General features: G+C 45.8%; 1 protein-coding gene across 9 annotated transcripts in view; it reads right to left on the reverse strand.

The window, feature by feature from the left end:
• The window catches only part of VTI1A (vesicle transport through interaction with t-SNAREs 1A), a 375,822-nt gene that overhangs the window by 47,974 nt on the left and 314,577 nt on the right, over positions 1-13,271 (reverse strand). The window lies entirely within an intron of this gene.

Consider the following 13,271-nt stretch of genomic DNA (forward strand, 5'->3'; position numbering starts at 1 on the left):
GGGGAAAGGGTGCCGTGGTATGAATCAAATGGATAAACCTATTGAGATTAGGGGATGGTTGCAAAGGCCAATGCATTAGTATCTGATTGGTACTCGGTCTCTCATGTTTTCTTGGGGTTGTATGAAGGTACACAATGAAAGGGTGAATCTGCAGGGACCGGTGATGTGGCATAGTGGGTAAAACCACTGCCTGCAGTACCGGCATCTCATATGGGCGCCAGTTCAAGACCTGGCTGCTTCACTTCCAATCCAGCTCTCTGCTATGGCCTGGGAAAGCAGTAGAAGATGGCCCAAGTCCTTGGGTCCCTGCACCTGCATGGGAGACCAGGAAGAAGCTCCTGGCTCCTGGCTTCAGATGGATGCAGCTCCGGCCATTGTAGCCAATTGGGGAGCGAGCCAGCAATGGAAGACCTCTCTCTCTCTGCCTCTCCTCTCTCCGTGTAACTTTTTCAAATAAATAAATAAATTTAAAAAAAAAAGGTGAATCTGGAGGTCAAGGGCAGAAAGTCAATGACTTTGTAGCATATTTTAATAAAACAATGCCTCAGAGCTATAATGAGATGAGGTTCAAGCATAAAAATAGGCTCTAACTAAAGAGAAATTATAACAATACAATGCATGCAACTAAAAAAAAAAAAAACAAACCCACACAGGGCTGTAAAGTCTTACAACTCAGTGTGGCAGTGTCCTAACTGCCACCAGGCCGTTAAATTCACTTCTCTGAGCTACAAAGCAGGGCAACAAGCTCCTAGTACAAACAGGCAGAAATGGAAGCAAGAACTCAACTCAGCCCCATCACCTCTGCACAGACGGGGCATGTGAAATTATGCCTGGACAGGAGGCCCCTAACAAAGGCCAGTGATGTATTTTAAGTCTACCAAGAGGCCACGTGCTCAGTCAGTCATTCTCTATTCACCCGAGTGGCACCGCTAATGGGTTTCTGAGTCTGGTGCCAAGGGGCAGGGGCTGTCTCCATCCAGAGTTTTTGGTGCCTAAAGGCAGGAGGTGTTAAGGGTATGCAAAAAAAGCATCCTCTGGCTGTGACTCATTGTTAGTGGTTTTTAAAACTGGCCTTGCCCCAGATCTCTTGGTAGGGCTAGCTGGATCAGTGAGATTTAAATGTCTTCATCCATTACACGTGTGAGGACGGCATGGCCCTAAAACCTAAGGGAACTGCTCTCTAGGCTCAGCTCTTAAATCAATTTTGGAAGCAGCTTGGAGGGAAACTAAGCCACATTTCCAAATGAAAATGTTCATTTTCAGGCAACTGTGAGAGCCTCATATTCAACCACACTCTTGCGGGTAGCTATTAATGAGAAACTGGAACACTGGAGCTAATGACTTCACGTCCCCTGCATAATTACAGTGACCTGTAGTCCTTTTTAAATGCCAATTTAGCTGATTAAAATTAGTCCTGCAGAAGTTATGATATCTTAATTCACATCTCCTGCCCAGATGGGCTTGCAGAACCTAATCTAAAGATGGATTTTACAAACTCAAAAAGCACTCGATTCCTACCAGGAGGCCAAGGAAGCCGTAACAAGACTCCTACTCCAAGCTGTAGGAACTTCTCTCCGCCTTGCTGTATACAGAGAGACACTCAGCAGCCTAGCGTTGCCCAGTTTCGCCTCTGGTTTCACTTGTCTGTTCTTTGGCCCCCACCCTTCATACCTTGCAGCTGTAGAGGTGCATCTGAACAGGGTGCTACCTGCAAAGAAGGTGGCTGCTGCCCTGGAAGCCATGAGAAACGAGGCCTGGGGCATTCAGAAAACAGGGCGTGGCTTCCCCGCCACTGAAATGCACACTTGCCCAGCACCCAAACTGTCTAATCCATGTTATTTAAGGGAGACCTCAAATAAAATCTCGTAAATAAAAGTGTAATAACTCCAGTGCACCAACTGTCCAGAAACAGCTCTAGGAAGGCAGAGAAAGCATCCCGGTGTCCAGGTGGGACACAGGACATCAGTTCAGTGTAAAAGGGCTTATTGAGATCTCCAAGTGGGTACTCAGAAAATGAAGAAAGGTTCTCATAACAGCAAAATGATTGCACATGTATAGTCAGGCATATATACACATCTACTCCTACATGTCCATCGAGAGAGAGGGAGAAAGGAAGGGAAAAACAAAAAGAGAGACCAAATGCTAGTAATAAACACAGCAACAGAATCAAGTTTCCAACCTCAATTGTGGAATATCGAACTTATTTTTCTAGCTTATAGGATTAAAACTGGATTTCAACCTAGAGGGAACACATTGCACTGACATTGAGAATAACGTCAGGCTGAGTAAATATTTTTTTAAAAGAAAATGTGGCATTATTAGTGGGAGTAAGACATAACAGCTATGTTTAAGGAAAGAAAGCTTTTATTTGTTCCCTATACAATCATAACTCAATCAACCAAACAAGGCTCCCCCCTCCTTGAGCAGCCAGTATAATGGGAGTTTTGTGTAAACTCCTTGTTTGTACAGAAGCCTGACGATCCGAGCTTGAGGGGTAATCCTAAAGCTGTTAGACAGAAATTAAAACAAATCTTCCCGGTAGATCTGTGTTTTTAAGACAGCTCTTTCTAAGAGGGCCATGCTGATTGTACCGGGAGATAAGTCACTCAGTCTAGGGGTGATCACTTTAGCAAACACAGGCAGGCATTGTAAGTTACGAATTTTTCAACTCACACAAGAGCAAAGAGCTCGCAATCACTTTGTTAAAAGCAGCAGGCTCTTTGAAGGCCTACAGTCATGGTATGCAAAAGCCTAAGTGAGAGGTTGACTTTCATTTCTTCTTACCTTAAAAATGAAAAACTTTGATGCTTACATGTGTAATTGGTTCAATTATCACCAAAATAGTACAGGGCTGACAGGAAGGGTTTTATGTCCTGTTTCTGTATTCTGAAATCAAATGTGAATAGATCAACAAACATCTGGATTGTTTCCAATTTCTTGGTTTTTCTTAAAATAAAATCTCATCTCTGTTCCCACTCCCACACACACACACACATCCCTACCTATAATCAACATGTCACAAATATAAGGCATTGTGATGAGTCTCAGCACCAGGTTTTAAAACTCTAGAACAGGCCGGCGCCACGGCTCACTGGGCTAATCCTCCGCCTAGTGGCGCCGGCACACCGGGTTCTAGTCCCAGTCGGGGCGCCAGATTCTGTCCCGGTTGCCCCTCTTCCAGGCCAGCTCTCTGCTATGGCCCGGGAAGGCAGTGGAGGATGGCCCATGTCCTTGGGCCCTGCACCCCATGGGAGACCAGGAGAAGCACCTGGCTCCTGCCTTTGGATCAGTGCGGTGCACCAGCCGCGACAGCCATTGGAGGATGAACCAACGGCAAAGGAAGACCTTTCTCTGTCTCTCTCTGTCACTGTCCACTCTGCCTGGCAAAACAAAACGAAACAAAAACACTCTAGAACAAACCAAGGATAGTTCAAAACGGTGAGACTTCTACTTCCACCTCCCACGTTCCTGCATCTCCCCCTGCTCACATCTTCACCAGCCCATCTCTTCATTTCTGGCTCTGTACAATCAGGCTGAAATGCCTTCAGTATTGCCCATGCTATTCTCTGCAACCCAAGCCGCCCTGTCACTTCTCAGATGTGCATTACAAATTTTATTTATTTGAAAGGCACAGAGACAGAAAGAGAGAAGACAGATCTCTATCTGCTGGTTCAGCCTCAAATGCCCACATCAACTGAGGCTGCACCAGGCTAAAGCCAGGAGCCAAAAACTCCATCCAGGACTTCCATGTGGGTGACAGGAACCCAAGTACTTAGACCATCACTTGCTGCCTTTCAGGTGCTGTGGCAGGCAGCTGGATCAGAAGTGGAGGCAGGACTTGATCCCAGGCACTCTGATACAGGATGTGGGCCTCCTAGTGGCGGCTTAACCACCGTGCCACAGTGCCTGCCTCACAAAGGCGATTTTGTTAGCTTCTATTATGGCTATGTTCAATCACAAGTGCTCTGAGAAGACCTGGGGTTGGTTATACCCTGAAATGCACCCCATGTCTTCTGGTTCCAGGCAGACTTGGATTGCTGGAGCTGTGAGGACTTAGGGCTGTTGGTGGCAATGGGAGACTTGGGCTAGGGAGTGGGACAAGGACAGGTGGGATCTCCTGTGAATGGGGAAGAGGAGGGCAGGGAAGCGTGAAGTTACTTTGAATATGTTTCCTGAACCAATAAAACACAATTCTTCCATAATTCTTTGTGTAGGTGTTCTGGTTGACTGGGAGGGTTCCCTGAATTCAAATTGCTCATTTCAAGTGGGAGGCTCAAGAAAAGTCTGAGAAGTGTCTTGTTTCCAACAAAAACACTTAGCAACACAGTGTCACTGTATGTCGCCGTGCATGTGAACGGACTTAGCACACTCGGGAAAATAAGAAATGGATTTTATTAAGTTTATTAGCAGCTCCAAACACAATATCAACACTGGGAGGAAACTGATCCACCCACACAGTTTGAGAGCAATGAGCATTTGGCTCTAACCGCTGCTAATAAGTGAAACCTAAGACCCAGTTTTCCAGGCGAAGACCTTTGGGGTCCGTTTTTACACTACCTTGATCAAACCAGGAATGAGAGGGCAGGTTGCAGGGCCTGGGGTTTCTCCAGTCACACCTCCCCACATCAGCACGCCTCAGGCTTCTCTGCCCCTCCACCTAGGCTTCACCTGGCTCCCAACCAAGGATGCATTTCTACCAATCAGATGCCACCCAGCAGCTCCCTGCTGGGAGTGGCAGGCCTGGGAAGTGGGAAGGCCTAAAAAGGGACAGGGAGGAAGGCTAGGAGGCCACTTTTACAAAACAGGCTCTCATGGGGCATAAAAAGTCTAGGGAGCTGCCTCCATGATGCTCATGGTTTAAAGGGGAATGAGGGGTCAGTGTTGTGGCATAGTGGGTTAAGCCACTGCATGCAATATCAGCATCCATTATGGGCGCTGGTTCGAGTCCCAGCTACTCCACTTCTGATCCAGCTCCCTGCTGCTGTTCTTGGGAAAGAAGAAGAGGTTGGGATGGTTGGGCCCCTGCATCCACAGTGGGAGACCCAGAAAGAGCTCCAGGCTCCTGGTTTCATCCTAGCCCAGCCCTGGCTGTGAGGCCATTTGGGGAGTAAACCAGCAGGTGGAAGATCTCTCTCCCTCTCTCTCTGTAACTGTGCCTTACAAATAAAAATAAACAAACCCTTTTAAAAAGGGGAGAGAGGAACCGACGCTGTGGTGCAGTGGGTTAAAGCTCTGGCCTGAAGCTCTGGCATCCCATATGTGGGCTGGTTCTAGTCCCAGCTACTCCTCTTCCAATCCAGCTCTCTGCTATGGCCTGGGAAAGCAGTAGAAGATGGCAAGTCTTTGGGCCCCTGCACCCACATGGAAGACCCGGAGAAAGCTCCTGGCTCCTGGCTTTGGATAGGCACAGCTCCGGCTGTTGTGGCCATCTGGGGAGTGAACCAGTGGATGGAAGACCTCTCTCTCTGTCTCTACCTCTCTCTGTAACTTTCAAATAAATAAAATAGATCTTAAAAAAATAAAATAAAAAGGGGAGAGAAATGATAGGGAAGAACGATAACACCACCAAGAACATTTCAGCGAGAACTGGCCACGGCAGGCTAAGTGCCTCATTCACCCTCACACTCCTGGAGGCTCTTTCGTTCCTTATTTTCCTTCTGTGGACAAGGAGTCAGCCTCAATAAGCAGCAATTTGTGAAGGCCCCACAGTGGGGAATGGCAGGCCAGGGTCCGAGCCACACCTCTCTGCCCTTGCCCTTGATCCCTTCGTACCCAGCACTGCGGCTGCAGCCAGTGCTTCATCCTGCACCCCTGGACTCACCTTGGGGTATGTTTCAAAAATACACACAGCTGGACTCTGCCCCATGGGTTCTGAGGTGGGGTCCAGAAATCTGTCTCTGCAGCCTGCAGCTCTGCAGATCACTGAACCAGAGCTCGAGATGCAGGCTACACGTGCGTGGGTGATGGAGACGGCCAGCACTGTGCTGGCAGACAGTAAGAGGTCATTCTCTACAGATGTTCAGAAGAAAGTGCAAGCTGGGGGCTCTGAGGCAATCCACAGAAACAGGAGGTCAAAGACTGAACCACCCCGTTCAAGGCCTGCCTCTCGATGAGCCTTCCTAATCCCCAAGGAGCCCTCTGCTTTTCAGATGGATTCGGCCCAAGTGGGCCCCACAGTTATCCTCTGCTTTGTGTCATATGACCTTCCTTTATTTTTCAGGTGGTTTTTGCAAAAATGCTATTTGCAAATAACTGTAGGGATGTGAAATTAGTGATAATTTTTCTGTAGCAAGATGCTCAGGGCAGTATTTTTTATAATGGTGAAAAAAAAAACTAAGTAAATGGATGTCCAGCAAAAGATTTATTCAACTGTACATTCTCAACCACAGGTTGAAGCACATTTAATGATATGGAAAATGTTTGCATTATGCCCAGTGGAACAAGTAAACAATAATTCTATTTCTATGATTTCATAAGAAGCAAAAACAAAAGAGTAGAAGAAAATGCATCTACATGTTAGGGTTGGTATCTCTGGGTGGCCAGATTACACATGATTTTTATTTTCTTTTTATGCTTTTCTGTATGTGACTAATTTTCAACAAGAAACACAAGACTATTTTCATATTAAAAATGTCATAAGCAATCACAGAACAAAGGGAGTGTAAAAGGGAAAGCAAAAGGGAGAGAGACAGTGCTTCCCCTCTGGGTGTGAGCTGGAAACGGCGCCTGGGCCTGGGGCAGCCACTCCCACCGAGGCTCCCGGGGCATCTTGACCTCCTCCTTCCCAGCACTCATCACGCAGCAATTTTGTAGCAATGAAGTTGCGCTGACAGATATGCTCCGGGCTACGTGGTGAGAGTGGGGTCACCTTTGCACCCACAGCACCTATGGGGTGCCCTGCTCTTGGCTGCCTCTCAAGAAGCACACACTGCCAGAATGAACCAATGGCCAGGTCTCACCTCCCCAAGTCAGCTAATGGCTCCTTACCTCCCCAAGTAAGCTAAGGGCAGGGCTGACGTCTTATATAGCAATCTGAATTTCCCCGTGCCAGGTATATAGTAGATGCTTAATAAAGGCGTGCTTTCCTGGTGGAGATCAGGCCAAAAGGAAGCAGGCCTGCTGAGAGGAGCCAGCCTCCTCCTGGATGCCTCCCCCAGAGTCCAGGCACGACTCCAGTGTTCGGCAGAGCCAGCCTGCCTAACTGCAAACGCCGCGTGGAGCTCAACAGCCGGTCTCGTCTGCAGACAGCAGCACCGAGGTAGCCCGGATCTTTATCTGCAGATGCAGTCATGCTGTAACACACTGCTCCACCCCACCCCTCTGGAAAAAGATTGATAAGCATAATGATGATGTTCTAATGAGCTTAATTGCACATTCCTGATGTTCTTGCGGAGTTGCCAACCAGCTAGTCCAACCCCCAGCAGTTTACCAGGACCAACTTTCCCCCCTTCCCTATGGCAGGGAGCGTAATTATTCTTGCGGTAATCCTGGCGTTCAGCTCCTTCTCCCTCTCCTCCCCTCCCTCTCCTTTTCTCGCTGGTTCCCCCCCACCCCTTTCTGGGAATTACTCTAAATGGGTATCTTTGAAAGGAGGGTGGCAGGCTGCTTTTGGTACAGTACTTACCAAGAACCCTTTCATCAAAGAAGCCCTTGTGAGCATGCTCTGGACCCGAGCCAATCAGATCATCTCGCTGTCTGTTTCTGGAGAAAATCTGACCCTGGAATGCAAGTCAAGCCCGAGTCTGCAGACAGCCTGACTGCGCTCCTAGGCCAACCTGTCTTAGCTGCCTGAAAAAATGCTGAAGGGAAATTACCTGTTTGGCTCCAGACGGAATTAACATTTTTTTATATATACACACAAGGAGGTTTATTATTTTCTGTTTAAAAGCGTTTGCCTATCTAATATATTCATTAATGTTATCTGGTCAGTACTTGAAACATTTTGAAATATGTGCAAATGCAATAAGGCTACAGGGCCTGGAGGCAAAACAAGATGAATTTTCTAATTAAATGACAGAAAACTGTTTGGGGATTCACGGATGGTAGTTCTGTAATCTGTTTAGGGGCGCTGCTCCGTGCAGGGACGCTTGGGCCCTGAACAGGCGCTGGTGGGTTATAAGGACCTGGGTACCCAGCACCCCTGCCTTCTGCACGGTCCTCCTTCAGATCACACCCCACTGGGATCAGGTACTGAAGGTGGAGAGTGTGGCCCTGGCCTTGGCGATAATGACCTCTTGCCAAGAACCTGTGCTGGGGGTCAGCTTTCCCAAGTGGGCCATTTCTACCAAGGGCGTCACGTTATAGTACAGGACTTTAAGGAAACGTAGCCTCGGAGCAGTGTCTGGAAAAGCCTTTCCTTGGAGCCTCAGGTCCCCAGGCATCTTAGGAACACGTTCCTGACATTTCCAGAAGGAGGTCATAATTGAGAAATCTACTCGGTAGCTTCTGTTCGAGAACAGTCCCGACCCATTTCCTCTTTCCTAGGCCCATTCTAGGATGCTGAAATTCCCCTGAGCTGAAAACCCAGGTTGTGCACGCCCCACACGCTGGGCAGCCCCTGCATGCCAGGCACCGGGCCAGGGCACTGAGGCCGCCACTCTCAAGGACAGCCTCTGGACACGTCAGTCCATCTGCCTTAGGTGTCTTCTTGCAGCTCTTGGTATCTGCAGGGTTAATCTGAATGCTTAAAATACAACAGGTTTACGTCACTAAACTGTTAACTGTGGCACAATATACAGGTGACACAATTATCGTGCCATGCATTTTTTCTTTGTTACTTTTCAGAATTTTTCAAAATTTCTACAGTGAACTTCTGCTTCTACAGACATAAAACGTGCTGTTAAGAGAAGGGAAACTTCCTGGGAGCACTGAACAGGCACATTCCCGATTACAGAGAGACTAAGCTGAGGGACAACAGGCCAGGCACCAGTCAGTAGTGGTAGAAGGGAGTCTGAATCCAAACAGGGGAATTTTAATGAGCAAGGCAGCTTGAGAATCACAGCTGGCGTGGGCGAAGTTCCTCGAGTGTTAAATCAAGTAATAACAAAAATATGGCTGTGTTTTACATAGGAGGTTTCATAACTTCCTGAGAAGTAAACACTCCCTTCCCCCTTGGTTGTTTCTCCTCCTAAGGAATGTCTACACTCTCCCTTTGGGCTCAACATTTCACCAGAGTTTTCTTGTTCACGTCCCACACAGGACGCCAGCCCTGCTGTCGCTGCTCACCCGGCTTACACGTTTGCAAGATGCTTGTGTGCTGGGCCTCTTCCCCACGGGCACTGCACACACTGTTCCTGCAGCCTCACACTCCACCCTGGCAGGGGTGCTGGGAGATGCTCTGATGGGAGATTCACTCTGACCTACAGAGTTTCTTCCTGGGAAGGTTTTCTTTCTCTTTTATAAGCCCCACAAAGTCAGTGATAGAGGGTGAAACTGAGGCATTCCTAGCCATGAGAAAAGAAATATCGCAGAGAATAATCCTACTCTGCTCCTGGCTACTTCAACTGTGGGTGGGCAGAAGAACATAAATCTTAAAAAAAAAAAAGAAAAAAAAAAAGAAAAAGGAAAGAAAGAAAGAAAAGAAAAAGAGAAAGAGAAAGCCAATTTTTGCCTTTTCAATACTTTCCCCATACTAGGGAAAATAGCTAATCTTCATCACCGAACTGTATCTCTGAATGGCCAGTGAAAAAAATGATGAAAGAAATTCTTTGCAAATAATGCATGGCATGGTATAAATCTATAAGGTATCAGTAATTGTAGATTTAATCTCACGCACAAACAATTATCCTGGAGGGAAAATGCCCACTTTTTTTTTTTTTTTTTTTTTTTTTTTTTTTTTTTTGTGTTTAAAGTAGAATAAACTCTTTCTAGGATTTGCACGCTGTCTACTATACTGAGAATAGTTATTTGGGGGGAAAAAAACAATAAACTCAATACCTTTCCAGGGTTGAGAAACACGATTTGGGGACTTGTGTTCTTCCTGGCTATGGGATTAAGGGTGGGATCTTTGTTATGTTTAAAAGAGTGAAGTTTCTCAGTTATTTCTGTCAGGCATACAAACATGGCCAAGGAATTCTTTCCTCACAAATGAGGCTGTGGAGTCCAACAGCTGATAATACATTGCAGTGCTGCCTACGTTACACGCAGGATGTCCAAATGCCACCACCCTCCTAGCACAGCACCTATGTTATGTAACCGAATCCTATGAAAAGGTGATTTCTCTAAGTAGAACTAAATCTGATTTCTTTTATAAGAAATTTTGTATAAAATATACATATGAATCAGGAAAAACTATTTCTCAGGACACATGTCTTACAGATACGTAAAATATGCTTTCAGAGTTCACAAGCTATAGACCTCTATTATACAGTAAATGGGTAATAAGGGGGAAATAGTGCATTAAAGTGAGACGAGGGACCAAAAAGAAACTGAAAATAAGAGAGATCTGTGGGGCCATCACAACTCCTGTGGGATGGGTTATAAGGCTGCAAAAAGCAGAACACCAGCCCTCGACCAGGGCTTATTCTTCCCACTACACAGAAACCACAGTTGCACACTTTGATATGGAAAACAATCATGGTTTACTAAGTGGAAGACACATTTATTCTGGAAGCTGTTCTTCATCTTCCTAAAGCAACTGGGTCTTACAAAACTCTGGCAACCAGAGCAGAAACTACGAGGGTCTTCAAAAAGTGCATGGAAAATGCTTCATATGAAAAAAACTACGCATGGGTTTAAAAATTTTTTGCACTGAAATAAATATATCCTTTAATTTCCCTTTCCATGAACTTTTTTGAAGCACCCTCATACAGTTTTACTGGGATTTTTTCTCCAACTTATTCCCCTGAAGGAGACTCAGACCCCCAGCATTTTCAAAGATTTCTCATATAGCATAGACGTCGGAGTGGGAGAGTCACAGAAACGCAGTGGCCGAAATCTCCAAGTTGTTCTTGCAGAACTGGCAGTGGGGAGCCAGAGGGTGCTCTGCAATTAGGCATCCGCTCTGCTCTGGAGCGCTCAATCTGGCAAGCAAAACAGCACAGCCTAGGAAGGGACACAGAAGAGATCTGAGACCAGCATGGGATCGGTACAGCAGCACAGGAGGAGGCTCTGGTCGGAGCCAGGCTGGACTCAGTCCTGGTAATTCCTGAGCAGGGGTTCCACCATAGGTTAAGTGGGGAGGAATTGGTACTTAACACTTGCAAGCTTCTCATAGTTGCATATTATCATGGCTTTTCTATATCTGTTTTCAGTTTATAGTTATTTACGTTACCTATTACAGTTGTGTCTTTATTATGACTTTGGTTCTTCTCAGTGAGAAGTTGTCTCCTCTTTGAATGTTTTACAAAAATTTATTTATTTATTTAGAAAGTCACAGTTAGAGAGAGAGGGAGAGACAAACAGAAAGAGATATCTTCTATCCTCTGGTTCACTCCCTGGATGGCTACAACAGCGAGCACTGGGCCAGGCTGAAGCCAGGAGCCAGGAGCTTCATCTGGGTTTCCCACAAGGGTGACAGGGGCCCAAACACTTAGGGCATCTTCCATTGCTTTTCCCAAGCCATTAGCAGGAAGTTGAATCTGAAGCGCAGCATTGGTGACACAAACTGGCACCCATATGAGATGCCAGCGGTACAGGAGGTGGCTTTACCTGCGATGCCACAATGCTGGTCCCTCCTCTTTGAATTTTGAGTTAAAAAGAACTTTTTAATTATTGCTAAAGACATGTGCCTGAATGTTGCAGTTGATTTCTCAACAATGTTGCAGTGGATTCCTTTCTGAGAGGAGGAGCATGGTGGGGGCAAGAGGCGCCGAGTCACCATACAGACCCCGGGAGTTGGGTGAAAGTGGGCTTGAGGCAAGCAGCCCCCAGACTTGTTTATTTCAGTTAATACAACAGCTTATACAGTCAAGACCAGCCAATTCAGTCAACGGGTGGTCTATGCCACAACCAATCACAGCCTGTTGCCAGGCAGGCTCTGTTGCCAGGTGGGTTTCAAAGCCATTCCTGAGTAACTGATGCTCGCTTGCCAGTGGCCATCTTGGCATGGCCTTCTCATCCCCCCACACCTGAACATTTGTAGTTACTTTCCTGGTATCTGGTTGGAAAAGATGAGGTAAGTTGTACCGCTAGAGCATGAGACCTAACCATCTAATTCTGTCATCATGAAAACTCATCATTGAGCAAAAAGGAAGCACAGCTTGCCACATGCAACAATTCAAAGACCTCAAAGTGATTGTATATGCAGTGAGAACAGTTAGAGAGTGACTCTTTAACCTCCGTGGGTACATGATATTAAATCCATGCTGCCCAGTAGCTTGCTTCTTGCACTATTATTCTAAAATGCATAATCTCTAGTATGGCACTAGGAATCTTAGACAATTATTTTGTTTCAGTAGAGAATGGGCAATTTTGTTTATATTTTGTGTAATAAATTTACTTATTTAAGGAAATGTTTATTTTTATTTTATTTGAAAGGCAAAGAAACAGAAAAAGAGGAAGACATTTTTCATCTGCTGGTTTACCCCCAAATGCCTACAACAGCCAGGACTGAGTCAAGCCAAATTCAGGAGCCGGAAACTCCATTCAGGTCCCTCACGTGGGTGCAGGGCCCAAGTACTTGGGACATCATCTGCTGCTTTCCCAGGCTCACCTGCAGGAAGCTGGATTGGAAGTGGAGTAGTTAGGAATTAAACAGGCACTCTGATATACTCTGCAGTGACTTTAACCACTGTACCAAATGCCTGCCCCATTTTTATTGGTTCTATTTAGAAAAGTGACTGTAATTGCCTCCAAATAAACTATAAATGTTAAAACAAATGAGTGATATTCTACATGATGCTATATTTCCCTGTGATGTCCAACAGAGTACTGAAGAGTTTGCTGTATAATTGTTTCTCCCTATCTCTTAGGGATCATATGCTGGTAAGTCAATGCCTCAAACTGGCTCTTGAGTTTTTTAAGAAGAAAATACTCTGCAAATTCAATAGTATTTCTCTGATTCTACAAAGTCATGGATGGGCTTCACAGTGATTCCACATACCAGTCTCTCTTTTTACCTCTTCGAATGTTTTCCATATTCTCTTAGGTACCTAGCTTACTGCCACATAAAAATTTTGCTTAATGCTAATAAAATTGAAAGAGATTTTGTCCTAATAATTGCTACCACACTATTAAATGTAATGAAGTGAGTACAATTATAGAAATAGGTCCCAGAATTTAGCCTTGGTGCACCTTGAGCAACACATGGACATCTGAAATTGTGTGTTTCA

The sequence above is a fragment of the Oryctolagus cuniculus genome, chromosome 15, assembly GCF_964237555.1.
Source record: "Oryctolagus cuniculus chromosome 15, mOryCun1.1, whole genome shotgun sequence".
Lineage (NCBI taxonomy): Eukaryota > Metazoa > Chordata > Mammalia > Lagomorpha > Leporidae > Oryctolagus > Oryctolagus cuniculus.